Source organism: Pelophylax lessonae, assembly GCF_965119305.1.
Source record: "Pelophylax lessonae genome assembly, chromosome: 8".
In the NCBI taxonomy this organism is placed as follows: domain Eukaryota; kingdom Metazoa; phylum Chordata; class Amphibia; order Anura; family Ranidae; genus Pelophylax; species Pelophylax lessonae.
Window position 1 is genome coordinate 53,847,970 of NC_138775.1, and position 15,429 is coordinate 53,863,398.

Below are 15,429 nucleotides of genomic sequence, written 5' to 3' on the forward strand. Positions count from 1 at the left end.
TTGGTCGCGTGTGTCGGCAGCTAGGGGGGCGAGCGCACACCACCGGTGGTGCGCTCCCGCCCCCGTTTGGCAGCAGGGACTCCGATGCACGGGGCAGACGGTTTTGATTGCCACCTGACACCCGCGATCGCTCTCCGCTGAGAGAGAAGAACGGTCAGCTGTTGTAAACACAGCTAATCGTTTTTCTCTCTGGAATGATCACAGAGTGCCTGTGATCCTTCTATATAGGAACACGGGTCTCTATGGTCATTCCATAAGCCTCGCCCCCATACAGTTAGAATCACTACCCTAGGCTCACATTTAACCCATTGATCACCCCCAGTGTTAACCCCTTCCCTGCCAGTGTCATTATTACAGTAACAGTGCAAATTTTTAGCACTGATTACTGTAGTAATGTCACTGGTCCCCCCAAAAGTGTCAAAAATGTCAGTTAGGGGTCCGATCTATCTACCACATTGTCGCAGTCCTGCTAAAATCGCAGATGGCCACCATTACTAGTAAAAAAAATAAAATAAATAAAAATGAGATAAATCTTTCCCCTAGTTTGTAGACGCAATATCTTTTGCCCAAACCAATCAAAAAAACGCTTTTTGCAATTTTATTTTACCAAAAATTTGTAGCAGACTAGAAATTGGCCTAAAAGGATGAAAAAGTTAGATTTTTAAATTTTTTGGGAATGTTATATTGCAGAATGTGAAATATTGCTGTTTTTTCAGAATTGTTGCTCTTTTTTTGTTTATAGTTCAAAAAATTAAAATCGCACAGGTGATCAAATACCACCAAAAGAAAGCTCTATTTGTGGGAAAAAAGGACATTGATTTTATTTCGGTATGGCGTCGTACAACCGTGCAATTGTCCGTTAAAGTAACGCAGTGCCGAATCGCAAAAAATGGCCTGGTCATTAAGGGGACAAATCCTTCCGGTCCAGAACTGGTTAAACTATGCAACTGTGATAAGCAAACAAGAATAAGTACTTGAACGTATATAATTAAAGGAGTAATTTATATTTATATTTCACATGTACCTTTAGCTATCTGTATTAAGCTGCCACTGAAATTCAGTTTTGTCAGTTGGGATATAATATAAAGTAAACAAAATATATATCTTGTACCATAGACCAAGCAAATCTGGGCAGGTGGAATCCTGATATTGCAGTGCCAGCCAGTCAGGTATTTGTAATCAGATAGAGCGGATTGTATTGTCTGTAAACTATAATTTGCAGCAACAGCAGGAAATATTGCAAAGTAAACCGCATGACAAGAATTTATTTCGAACACTTCTCTTGCCGAAGACAAGTGACTGCCTTGCAACTCTTGAATTGCTTTTTCAGATCCATTACGCCTTTGCCTTTCAAAAACTGCGCTGGAACAATAAAGCTTTGTGCAGTTGGCCATAATGCTTAAGGCAGATAAAATTGCACTTTGAGGGATATATGTCTACCGAAGCAACCTCACCAATAAGTCACAGGAGGCAGAAAATTGATGCTGAAAATGAGAAAAGACCTTCTGTTTTAGTTGGCTTGAAATAACTGAAAACCTTTAACAGGGGAGCAAAAATAAGTTCTAAAGAGAGTATAAGCCAATGTATCAAAGTGTCACGGATAGACCAAGCAAGAGAATGAAGATCAACTGTGCTAGCTGTATGACACGCTACCTAAAAAGGATTTTGTTGAGAATCAAAAGACCTATGTGAGAAGGCTGTGATGGAAGAAGCCATTGCTAGACTTATGAACGGCTTAAGCCACCGTTCACATACGAGCGACGCTACTTCCACGGGCGACCTCGGAGCGGCCGCCACGGACTTTATAACATTGAAGTCTATGGCGGTCGCCTCCGGGTCGCCCCAAAGAAGCTCCGGACCCTTTTTCTAAGTCGGAGCGACTTGTGTCGCTCCTATTAGAACGGGTCCGCAGCTTCCCTATGGAAGGCGACCTACGGCGACCTGTGAGGCGACCAGGTCGCCTCAGAGGTCGCCTTAGTGTGAACGGGGGCTAAAAGTTCCAGGGCAATGTCTCAAATAATATATTTAGTTATGCTTCCTCAGAACTACCACATGGCATATACAATGCATCCGGAAAGTATTCACAGCTCTTCACTTTTTCCACATTTTGTTATGTTACAGTCTTATTTCAAAATAGATTAAATTAATTATTTTCCTCAAAATTCTACAAACAATACCCTATAATGACAATGTGAAAGGTGTTTGTTTGAAATCTTTGCAAATTTATTAAAAATAAAAAACGAAAAAAAAAAAAAAATCCCATGTATATAAGTATTCACAGCCTTTGTCATGACACTCAAAATTGAGCTCAGGTGCTTCCTGTTTCCACTGATCATCCTTGAGATGTTTCTACAACTTGATTGGAGTTCACCTGTGGTAAATTCAGTTGATTGGACATGATTTAGAAAGGCACACACCTGTCTATATAAGGTCCCACAGTTAACAATGTCAGAGCACAAACCAAGCAATGAAGTCCAAGGAATTGTCTGTAGACCTCTGAGACAGGATTGTATCTGGCAAAGGGTACAGAAAAAAATCTGCAGCAATGATGGTCCCAATGAGCACAGTGGCCTCCATCATTCGTAAATGGAAGAAGTTTGGAACCACCAGAACTCATCCTAGTGCAGGCTGCCTGGAGAAGGGCCTTAGTCAGGGAAGTGACCAAGAACCAGTTTCTCTGTGGAGAGAAGAGAACCTTCCAGAAGAACAACCATCTCTGCAACACTCTACCAATCAGGCCTATATGGTAGAGTGGCCAGACGGAAGCCACTCCTCAGTAAAAGGCACATGACAGCCCACCTGGAGTTTGCCAAAAGGCACCTGAAGGACTCTTAGACCATGAGAAACAAAATTCTCTGGTCTGATGAAAGAAAGATTTTGCCTGAATGGCAAGCGTCATGTCTGGAGGAAACCAGGCACTGCTCATCACCTGGCCAATACCATTCCTACATTGAAGCATGGTGGTGGCATCATGCTGTGGGGATATTTTTCAGTGGCAGGAACTGGGAGACTAGTAAGGATCAAGAGAAAGATAAATGCTGCAATGTACAAAGACTTCCTTGATGAAAACCTGCTCCAGAGTTCTCTGGACCTCAGACTGGGGCGAAGGTTCATCTTCCAACAGGACAACGACCCTAAGCACACAGCCAAGATAACAAAGGAGTGACTACGGGACAGCCTTAAGTGGCATAGCCAATGCCCAGACTTGAACCCTTGATTGACCATCTTTGGAGAGATCTGAAAATGGCTGTGCACCAACACTCCCCATCCAACCTGATAGAGCTTGAGAGGTACTGCAAAGAACAATGGGAGAAACTGCCCAAAAACAGGTGTTCCTACCTTGTAGCATCATACTCAAAAATACTTGAGGCTGTTAATGGTGCCAAAGGGGCTTCAACAAAGTATTGAACAAAGGTTGTGAATACCTATGTGCATGTGATTTTGTTTCGTTTTTTATTTTTAATGTATTTGCAAAGATTTCGAACAAACCTCTTTCACGTTGTCATTGTGGGGTATTGTTTGTAGATTTTTGAGGAAAATAATGAATTTAATCCATTTTGGAATAAAGCTGTAACATAACAAAATGTGGAAAAAGTGAAGCGCTGTGAATACTTTCCGGATGCACTGCAAGTTAGAAATTCTTGCTTCTATCTTCGTCTTTTTTTTTTTGCTTTGTGATAGATTCCCTTTAAAAGAAAACTATAATTCTTTTGATCAAATTTATTATAGATATCATAGTTTTTTGATCCATTGTCTATGGTCGGGCAAAGCACCACAACCTAAGTAATAAAACCATTGTCAAGATTGCCTGGGGCGCTTGCAAAACTGTCGAATCATATATGCCTGTCTGACAGTTAGTCCATATCACATGTCAAACACAAGGCCTGTGGGATGAATCCAACCCACCAGGCAATTCCATGCGACCCTCACACCTCTCCTGCAGCTGCGGCACCCCACCCTTGTTTGCACCTTTTCGCAGCATTCAGCAGCAGAGAGGAAGGCAATACTCCTCCTCCAGACCAGATCTTGCACTTTTCCGTGCAGCTCGTCATTACCCTCTCCTCTGTCTCTGGAGTCAACAGCAGAAACGAGGACAGTGCTCCTCCTACAGATCCTGTGCCTCTCTGTGCAGCTGCAGCATCCCATCGTCTCTGTTTCCCCTGGTCTCAGCATTCAGCAGACTGCTAGATCCAGCCTTGCTCTGGTCCTTCTCTTGACTCTGCACTTTCTGCTACCCAACTCCGCCACCAGCTTCTTCCTTGCAGCAAGGTAAAGGAAGGGGGGATTGATGTAAGGGAGGGTGGGGGACTCTAAACTTCTGATGGTGGGAGGCTCTTGACATTTGATGTAAAAGGGGGGGAGGGTCCTCTGAATATCTAGTCTTATAGATACAGCCAGCCCTTTGAAGGCAACTATAAAGCTGATGCGGCCTGCAATGAAATAGGTTTGACACCCCTGGTCTATAGCTATTGCTATTTTTTTTACCCTTAAAGGCTAGCGCATTTTAACTTTACAAAATCTTCTGCAAATGGAAGAATACATGTCCTAGAATCTTCAAACAGTGAACAGAAGACCCTCCTCCTCCAGTCCTTGCCAGCTACTTTAGATAAGTAGATGGCAAAATGAGCACAAAAAAAAGCGTTGCCCTTCCAATGCTCCTTACTGCAGAGACCAGTTACAGGTGTGGGCAGTAACCATTTGTTTGTGCTAAGGAGTTATATTGGCCAGGCAACGCACTGACACCTTTGCTGCCATGGTGCTATAGGCTGGGTGTTCAGTGTGCCCCTGTGCCTTTAAGAAGGGGTGGGCTCCCTTCAGGTATATCTGCCCGACACCTGTCCATTTATATGCATGTGCTTCCATTGTTGTAGACTCACAGAATTTAAAGTTAGGACCACAGAAAATGGGGTGCTTTGTCGGGGCTCTGTGGCTTACACATGTATTTGCAGATGTGTACAACCAAACCCCCGTTTTTTTTACGCATACTGTTAGACAGGTCAATTTGGTTGGTCGGTAAGGAGAGCTTGGAATCTTTTTGTGTCTTGTTACATGCGTCGCCCTTCCAATGCTCCTTACTGCAGAGACCAGTTACAGTACAGTTATGGCAGTAACCATGTATATAACAGTGGTCCTCAACCCTGGCCTACAGGGCCCACTAACAGGCCAGATTTTAGGTATTTCCTTGGGGAGATGCAGACTAGAGTACTGCAATCACTGAGCAGCAAATAATATCACCTGGGATGTATTTCAGTTATCTTGAAAATCTGGCCTGTTAGTGGGCCCTGTAGGCCAGGGTTGAGGACCACTGGTATATAAGGTCTCTACACCTACTTGAAAATCTGATGGGGAGGACAGAGGGTTGGGGTCGTGTGTGAATGCAATACAGTATTTGCCTAGAAACTGAGTTTTCTTTTTTAAAAAGTCTACAAAAAATGTAATTTTTCCCATATGAGTTGGTGCCTGTGGGCTGGCATGTCCTCTTATTATCTTTATTTCTTGGGCATCTCATTAGCAAGTTCTTATCTACAGCTTCTGCCTCATCCTCATTTATTATGCAGTACTTCTTCTGTATTTTCTCTCATTTAAAATAAGTAAAAACTTCAACACACATAAAGAAATTGTATCATAATCATGACATGATAAGATCATACAAGGACTGATCCTTTAAAAACACTAATTCATGTTGACTGGTTTATATACCAGGTGTATAATTAGCAATTGGAAAGATGTTTGTGGATCCTAAAGCTTATACAAAGCACCCTCAACCTTCAAGGTTCTGCTTTTATTTCCTCCATGTCTACAGGATTAAGAATGAGTGACAAAGAGACAAATAATCTAATTCCCACAGGTTTCCCAGTAACAACCTCCGTCCTCAATGGATACATCCGAGACCTTAACTCACACTGACAGAGCGTTCTTTTCTCCCTTATAACCCAAATCTTGTGGTATGTGCAGCACACTCTATTTACCAGGCCAAATTCTTTGCCAGAGAGCGGTTTCCTGAAAGCAGCAGTCTACTGCACAACTTCACACTAATGCGATTACTTAGTTAATTTCCTGAGTTTGCTTGTGTGCCATTTCATCCATCACATGGCCGTGTTACTGTGAGGGCTCTCTCCTGCTAAATGGAAGACACAAAGGGCAGCGTTTCTGAGAGAACCGGGGGAGCTAATGTTTAAAAGGCCATTGTAAAGATCTCACTGGAAAAAAGGCCTTTAATGTTCACTAGCACTGTGTTTTGAAAGTAAAGACTTCAAGTGCCATTATCACTTAATGTTAAAGTAGGAGTGAAACTACAAGCAGTGAACTTAGAACCAAAGTACATGTAATTTTACTGCAGAAGCCACCTGTGGTTTGTAGGACTGTTCAAAGGAACTAAAATATAACAAACATTATAATTTGTTTCTCTTTCCACTTTATGTCCCAGTTCTTGCTTTAATGGTGTAACTACCGAAAACTTCAAGGCTGAGGAGGACTTAAATTGGCACCAACACTGCTCTTGGAACTTATTATACTATGCAAAAGCTGCATCCGCCCTTAGAAGGGGGGGGGGGGCACCTCCCCTACATATCTCATTTAGGAGATCAGCTAAATATAATATCAGCAGCACTAACGGCATCATAACGTAACACAATTCTGTTAAAGGGGAACTAAACCCTTATATCCTTTACAGCCAAGGAAGCTTCCATCTTAGTCTCTTCTTGATGTGCAAATACCATGGTGCTGCATGTAATCAGTTATGACAGCAATCATTTGAAGGCTTGAAATTCCAGTTGGAAAAACAAGCAACTATGAAAAGTATCATTCACGGCATGCTTTGATTGTAACTGTTTTGGGAGACAGTCAAATCAATGGGTTTAGTTCCGCTTTATATAATGTTAAATCATAAATGATAAAATTTATATGGTTATAACCTACACAACTACCATTAAAAATGGCAGATTTTTTTTTCAAATTTACATCATAAAATTTTTTCAATTTATTCATAAACAACATTGAGGTCGGGATCAGTAGTTCGATATCAGTTTTTGCAGATGACACAAAATTGGCCAGGGCAATAACTGCACAGCATGAAGCAGATATCCTACAGAATGACCTGGACAAAATTACAGAGTGGGCAACGACATGGCAAATGAGGTTTAACGTGGAGAAGTGTAAGGTTTTGCACTTGGGGACTAAAAACATAAAAACACAATACACGTTAGGAGGGGAACCCTTGGGGGAATCAAAAATGGAGAAGGATCTGGGAGTCTTGGTTGATGATAGATTAGGCAACAGCATGCAATGTCAAGCGGCAGCTGCCAAAGCCAGCAGAATATTAGCATGCATAAAGAAAGGGATGTATTCCAGAGATAAGACTATAATCCTTCCACTTTATAAAACTCTGGTCCGACCGCATCTGGAGTATTCTGTCCAGTTCTGGTCGCCAGTCCTCAGGAGGGATGTGTTGGAGCTGGAGAGTCCAGAGAAGGGCAACTAAACTAATTAGGGGATTGGAGGACCTTGACTATGAAGAGCGTCTACAATCGCTCGATTTATTCTCCCTGGAGAAGAGACGTCTGAGGGGGGACATGATAGCAATTTATAAATATCTTAATGGGGATCCCAGCTTAGAAAAAAAGCTGTTCATTCGAAGGGATTGCATGAGGACTCGAGGGCATACAATGCGATTAGAGGAGAAGCGTTTTAACCTCAGGCAACGTGGGGGGTTCTTTACTGTTAGGGCTACAAGATTGTGGAATTCTCTACCACAAGAGGTGGTTTCTGCGGGTAGTATGGTGGCTTTCAAAAGACTCTTAGACTTACATCTCAAGGATCAGAACATTCAGGGGTATGTGAGAAGATTACAGCCACACACACCTACACAGGTTGAACTGGATGGACTATTGTCTTTATTCAACCTCACCTACTATGTAACTATGTAACATCAAAGTTCTTTAACTGCTTTCCTTCCGGCCACAGTATATATATGTTGCGGTAGGGAAGCAGTTATACTGGGATCATAGTTGAGGTTACAACCATAATCCCGGTATGAGTTTTTAGGAACCGCAATTAGCCAGCTCCTGGAATACTTTTACAGGTGGTGGAAGGGGGTCCCACCCCCTCCCGCTGCCGCCATTACTGGGCTCTCCCAAGCGATCAGGAAGCCCATTAACGATGCGGCCGGTGGCATCCAGCTCTGGCTTCATAGTGCGAGGAACTGAAACTGTTCCTCCCACTGAGTGACATCAGAACATGGAAGCGATGACTATTTTGTCACTTCAGAAGGTTCTGGCTCTTTGTTTTCTGGCCGCATAGTGGCCAGAGAATTGGCCAATCAGACCGATCTGATAGCTGCACTGGAGCCCAAAGGAGAGGTGGAGGGGTCTAATAGACCCCCATTTCTCCATGAAGAGTACCTGTCATTGCTATTGCTGACAAAAGGGATGTTTACATTCCTTTTGACAGCAATAAAAGTAATCAAAAAGATTATTTGGAAAAAATAATTGAAAAAATAAATAAAATAATATTAAAACATTTTTTAAAGCGCCCCTGTCACTCGAACTGGTGAACGCACACATCGGTCCCACGCGCATATGTAAACAGTGATTGTACCACACATGTAAGGTATCACCGTGAACATCAGAGCGACAGCAATAATTTCAGCACCAGACCTTCTGTGTAAATCTAAACTGGCAACCTGCAAAGGCTTTTAAAAAGTCACCTATGGATAATTTAAAGTGCCGTAGTTTGTCGCCATTCCGTGTGTGTGCAATTTTAAAGTGTGACATGTTTGGTATCCATTTACTCGGTGTAATATCATCTTTTATATTTTACCAAACAAAGTCGAATTACACTGAGTTTGTGTTCACTAGAATTCATTAATTTGTTTTTTTTTTCAAATACCATGTGACATAAAAAACTGAAACACCCACTACTCTATTCTCTAGGGGCCTTTGCTTAAAAAAAAGATATATTGTTTGAGGGTTCCAAGTAATTTTCAAGCAAAAAAAAGTAGATTTTTACAGATATGTGAGAAGTGTCAGAATTGGCCCAGTATTGAGGTAGGTAAGCTGGCCATACATAAAATGCCTTTCTGACAGGTATATACCTGTGCTGGTATTACCCAATTACTTATGTCTATGTACTCAGCAGATGCTGCAATGCTGGCATTTTCTTTGGGTAACAATGGTGATTGAACAGGAATAAGACTGCTATATTCAGATCAGAGTAGCTCCCCCCCCCCAACCAGTTGTTACTGAGGAAGTGAGGTTCTCTCTGTATGCTATAGAGATGAGAAGTGGGGGGTATTCTGCAGCCCAGCAGAGGAGAAACACTGCTTAGGATTTCAGTGCAGCAGAGGCAGTGTTGTCAGCTCACTAGGGGAAGTAAGGAGCATACTGGATTTCTGTCAAATCAAGTTATATTTCTCCGAAGTGTTTTTAAAGAGAAAAAAACATGGAGACATACACTTTAAAGCGGATCTGAAGCCGCAGATACTCACCTTCTTACCAACAGTCTGATCTGCAAAGTCCTCCACAAGTGCCAGCATCTTTTCCCCAGCTCCTTCTGGGTACCAGTCTTTGGATGCCTTGATTGGCCAGAACCGGATGATGTAAATGTAAACTCAGCCTCACATGTGCAGCTCAGTGTACATTGTAGAGAAAACTGCAAACAGGCAGGTAGGTTTATTGATTTATTACAAAAGAGACATGTCTCTTCTGTCGTAAATAGCCAACTCACTTGCAAAATGTTCAATTTGTCTTTATTTTCATGTGTCGCTTTCATATATTGGATAGGGCACCCTTGGATATGGTTAAAATAAATTAGTAATAAAAATGCCTAAATAAATTATTTTGCTTATCCGAGCAACTAGTCAAACGCTTCTGTTTACTATCGAAACAGGTGAATTGATTGGCTGCCGATTGCCACACAGAGAGATCTTGATCAATGAGGCCCATTATTCCTGCATTTATAAACATTTCATTCCCTCCATCCTTTTACAGGTGGCATACACATCCATATTAGAATGACGGATGAGAAAGCAGCTGCCTTGCAGAGATCAGTGTCATGCATAATTTTGCAATTAGTAAGTGCTTATAGAAAATAATACAAAGTGACCTGTTCACCAACAGCACATAGAGAATAATCTTCTCTTATTCATACATCATAATCTCATTCCCTTGGTGATTATAAATGCATCATGTGCTAAGCAATTATTTAATTAGAAATTACATACACACATTAATATGTTTAGGATGTGCTGAAAGGCTTAATTAGTTCTTTTGTGCCGTAGTAAGCTGAGATGGCACACTCAAAACGCAGTTATGCAAACCCAAGTAAATGCGCACAGGATATAGGCATACACTTACAAGCTATAAATGCATTCTATGCATTAAGAAAAAAAAAAAACTTCTGTGTGCAGCAGCCCCCTAATACTTACCTAAGCCCCATCTTTATCCAGTGATGTTGCAGGAGTATCTCAGCTGCCGAGGACTTGGCTAGCGCTGCTGTCATTCAAAGTCAGTCAGCCAATCAGGAGAGAGGGGGCATGGCCGGGTCGCAGCTCTGTGTCTGAATGGACACAGGAAGCGGTGACTCGGCTTGGGTGATCCCATAGCAAGCTGCTTGCTGTGGGGCAACCAACAGGAGGGAGGGGCCAGGATCACAGAATAGGGGCCCAAGAAGAGGAGGATACGGGCCACTCTGTGCAAAACCAACTACAAAGAGCAGGTAAGTATAACATGTTTGTTATAAAAATAAAAAAAAAATAGACGTTACAATCACTTTTATTGAGGTGACAAGTAAACTTTTATTAGTCAGAAAAGCCTCTTTGGTGCCTCTATGATTTGGTTTCATTTTGTTACTGGAGCTTGACCCCCTCTGACTTTATGGCTAAAGCTGGGTTTAGATGAATGAAATTTCAGTCCCCAGCAGGGACCAGGCAAATTTTAATCCATATATGGCTGTTCCTGACTTCTGTTGAGCGACAATGTTGGAAAACTTTTGTTGGTCGGTAGCTGTAGCCAATCTACTGCAGCCGCTGATCAGTGGAGTCTGACAGCAGAGGAGTCCCCCCTGTCAGAATACAGTACCACAGTGGAAGGATTCCTCCAATCATCTTGCTTATGTGGATGGGGGAATCCATTTATTTTATGATCAGCCTGTTGGCTGATCAAAAAAAACAAAACAAAAGAAAAACAAGTCATCTATAGTCAGCTTAAAGCGGAGTTTCGGCCTCAAAATCGAAAAAAAATAGATTTTGGGCCATCCGCTTGCTGAGGGTCACCTGAAAAAGAAATGGATGCTCCCGAATTTTTTTTTTTTGTTCACTTACCTTGTTTTTGAAGAAAATATACTCACCTTCCTTCCACTTCCTCCCTCTGCGGCCGCGGCCCGCGCCGTCACTTCCGGCTTGCGATGACTCCTGGGAGCTGAACGTCATCGCTCCCAGGAGTCAATGCGCCTGCACCGGCCCCGCTCGTCAATTCCGGTGCAGGCGCAGCATTCCCTGCTAAACAGCTTCTGGGCATGCCCAGAAGCTGTGCAGGGATGCTGCGCCTGCACCGGAAATGACGAGCGGGGCCGGTGCAGAGCATTCTGGGACTCCGACGTCACCAAAGAGGAGGCAAAAGAGGACACGCTGGCTTCAGCTGCCAACACCTGAGATGGCAGCGCTGGAGAAGAAATTTTAAAGGTACGTATTTCTTCTAAAAGGTAAGTGTGACCCGGGACAGTGCAGAGGCTATCCATTACGGAATGCACTAGCCCTGACTGTCCCGGGGGTATTTTTATCTAAAATTCACCCCCTAGGCCGGAACTCCGCTTTAAGCTCTGCCAAGTGTCATTCCAGTGTCCAATAAGACTGCCTTAATAGTCAGTTGAAGCACTTTCACTGGATAGGGCGATAGTCCTAAGGCTAGATAAGTGTTTCTCAACTCCGGTCCTCAGGGCACACTAACAGGCCAGATTTTAGGTACTACCTTGGGGAGATGCAGACTAGAATACTGCAATCACTGAGCAGCAAATAATATCACCTGTGATGTATTTCAGTTTTCTTGCAAATCTGGCCTGTTAGTGGGTCCTGAGAAACACTGGGCTAGATTTATACTAGTGTGTGTCAGGAATGCGCACAAATGCGCACACTTTCCCAACATGCACAGAAACAGGGCGCCATTTAAAATACGTGTGGCCGTGCTATTAAATGTTAATGGCCCCCTATGCATCTGCAAATGCTTGCACTTTATTGCAAGCCAAACCGCATGGTGCCACAGCACCATGCAGTTCAGTGCAGTGCATTTTTGGAAAAGAGTCAGGGACTGCGTTCCTTGCGTGTAGGGCAGCAATTGAAATGAATGGACTGCCCTATATGCAGGGCGCGGAAATGCACTGCACTTGGTTGCATCCGTATGATGTGAAGCAACCCTTAGTGGAGCTTAGCCACAAAGTCAAGGAAAGTCAGCCCTCAGTAACAAAATAAAAACACATTTAGAAAAGGCCACAATTTTCTTTTACTGACTAATGAAGGTAATATGTGGCGTCTGCAGAAAGTTTACTTTAAAAGTTGAAAAATGATCAAAGGTTCATTGACACACAACCATTGTGAAGGTTATCAGCAGCTCTTTTACGTAATGTAACTTTTTTGCTAATATTTGATCTTTTATGATACTAATCAGGCAAGTGAGACAATGCAGTGACCTTTTACTATGAAAACCATGTGCGGACTTCTCCAAGGAGAAAAACGCGCTGAACCCAGATGAAATGAAAATTCATTTTTACACAAGTATGCTCTTTCTCTTGGTGAGATATCCTCCTCCTCCTCAGCTATAAGGAGTTTCTTCTCTGTGTTGTTACGCGCCCACTTATACCAAAGAGTAAATGTTAACACTTGAGATTTTGATGACAATGTTAAATTCCTTCTGGAATCTCAAGTGAGCTCTGGGAGGTTCACACACTCACTGAGCTGTGAAATAAGTGTATGCGCACACACTTTTTCATTTGCATCTATATGGGCTGCATATGAATAGCACATCTTAACAAGTGGTGGATGAGGCTGTTTGAATGAGTCTCTTTGGGGGTTAAGGGGCCCAGGTTTGTACTGACCAAAAAGGACAGGTTTTTGGTCAATGCATTTTTTTTAATGTTTACAAATGTATACACTATTGTTTTTTAGAACCTTTTTTTAAATGATTTATGCAAGACTCTACTATGACCACGTTGTGATCTTTGGCGCACTTCAAACCTAGAAATCTTCCTTTTCTTTGGCTCCATGTTGAAACAAGCATACAAGACATTTATTTTACAATTAAACATTTAACACAGAGTGCACGTGTAATTTTCAGTTTGCAAATTATGTTAGGCTTTCTATTTAAAAAGTCCATTATTACCTGCAACCTTAAATCAGCAATAAATCCAAACATTTATTATATATATATATTTATTTATTATATTGCAGCTTACCAATTCTTATACAGTGGGTACGGAAAGTATTCAGACCCCCTTAAATTTTTCACTCTTTGTTATATTGCAGCCATTTGCTAAAATCATTCTTCTTCCTCATGAATGTACACATAGCACCCCATACTGACAGAAAAACACAGAATTGTTGACATTGTTGCAGATTTATTAAAAAAGAAAAACTGAAATATCACATGGTCCTAAGTATTCAGACCCTTTGCTGTGACACTCATATTTAACTCAGGTGCTTTCCATTTCTTTTGATTATCCTTGAGATGGTTCTACACCTTCATTTGAGTCCAGCTGTGTTTGATTATAATGATTGGACTTGATTAGGAAAGCCACACACCTGTCTATATAAGACCTTCCAGATCACAATGCATGTCAGAGCAAATGAGAATCATGAGGTCAAAGGAACTGCCTGAAGAGCTCAGAGACAGAATTGTGGCAAGGCACAGATCTGGCCAAGGTTACGAAAAGATTTCTGCTGCACTTAAGGTTCCTAAGAGCACAGTGGCCTCCATAATCCTCAAATGGAAGACGTTTGGGACGACCAGAACCCTTCCTAGAGCTGGCCGTCCGGCCAAACTGAGCTATCGGGGGAGAAGAGCCTTGGTGAGAGAGGTAAAGAAGAATCCAAAGATTACTGTGGCTGAGCTCCAGAGATGCAGTCAGGAGATGGGAGAAAGTTGTAGAAAGTCAACCATCACTGCAGCCCTCCACCAGTCGGGGCTTTATGGCAGAGTGGCCCGACGGAAGCCTCTCCTCAGTGTAAGACACATGAAAGCCCGCATGGAGTTTGCTAAAAAACACCTGAAGGACTCCAAGATGGTAAGAAATAAGATTCTCTGGTCTGATGAGACCAAAATAGAACTTTTTGGCCTTAATTCTAAGCGGTATGTGTGGAGAAAACCAGGCACTGCTCATCACCTGTCCAATACAGTCCCAACAGTGAAGCATGGTGGTGGCAGCATCATGCTGTGGGGGTGTTTTTCAGCTGCAGGGACAGGACGACTGGTTGCAATCGAGGGAAAGATGAATGCGGCCAAGTACAGGGATATCCTGGACAAAAACCTTCTCCAGAGTGCTCTGGACCTCAGACTGGGCCGAAGGTTTACCTTCCAACAAGACAATGACCCTAAGCACACAGCTAAAATAACGAAGGAGTGACTTCACAACAACTCCGTGACTGTTCTTGAATGGCCCAGCCAGAGCCCTGACTTAAACCCAATTGAGCATCTCTGGAGAGACCTAAAAATGGCTGTCCACCAACGTTTACCATCCAACCTGACAGAACTGGAGAGGATCTGCAAGGAGGAATGGCAGAGGATCACCAAATCCAGGTGTGAAAGACTTGTTGCATCTTTCCCAAAAAGACTCCTGGCTGTATTAGATCAAAAGGGGGCTTCTACTAAATACTGAGCAAAGGGTCTGAATACTTAGGACTATGTGATATTTCAGTTTTTCTTTTTTAATAAATCTGCAACAATGTCAACAATTCTGTGTTTTTCTGTCAGTATGGGGTGCTATGTGTACATTCATGAGGAAGAAGAATGAACTTAAATGATTTTAGCAAATGGCTGCAATATAACAAAGAGTGAAAAATTTAAGGGGGTCTGAATACTTTCCGTACCCACTATATATGATAGCTGCATTTGTTTTCATTTTTAGACTTTTTTTTTTTTTTTTTTTTATTTCACCTGGTGATCCAGCCAGTAACTCTGTGCTGTTTTTCAGAAGAACAAGCTCTCTTGCAGGTAGAGGGCTGAGATAAACTATTTACCAATAATAGGGTTTCCCACAAAGATCAGCTTTTATTTATTCATGTAAAATCCCCAAAGGGAAAAGGCACTGCTATAACTACTTAAAAAGTTTTAGCTAGAGTTTGGCTTCAATTTATTAGTGTATTTAATTCTGCTAGTATATCTAATGCCTCGTACACACGCATCGATTATTGGCCGGGAATTTTCGGCCAACGTCCGATCGGCCAAT

The 15,429-nt window shown here is 42.3% G+C and overlaps 1 protein-coding gene across 1 annotated transcript in view; it reads right to left on the minus strand.

Annotated features, from left to right (window-relative positions):
* The window catches only part of ADAMTS9 (ADAM metallopeptidase with thrombospondin type 1 motif 9), a 344,253-nt gene that overhangs the window by 172,380 nt on the left and 156,444 nt on the right, over positions 1–15,429 (minus strand). The window lies entirely within an intron of this gene.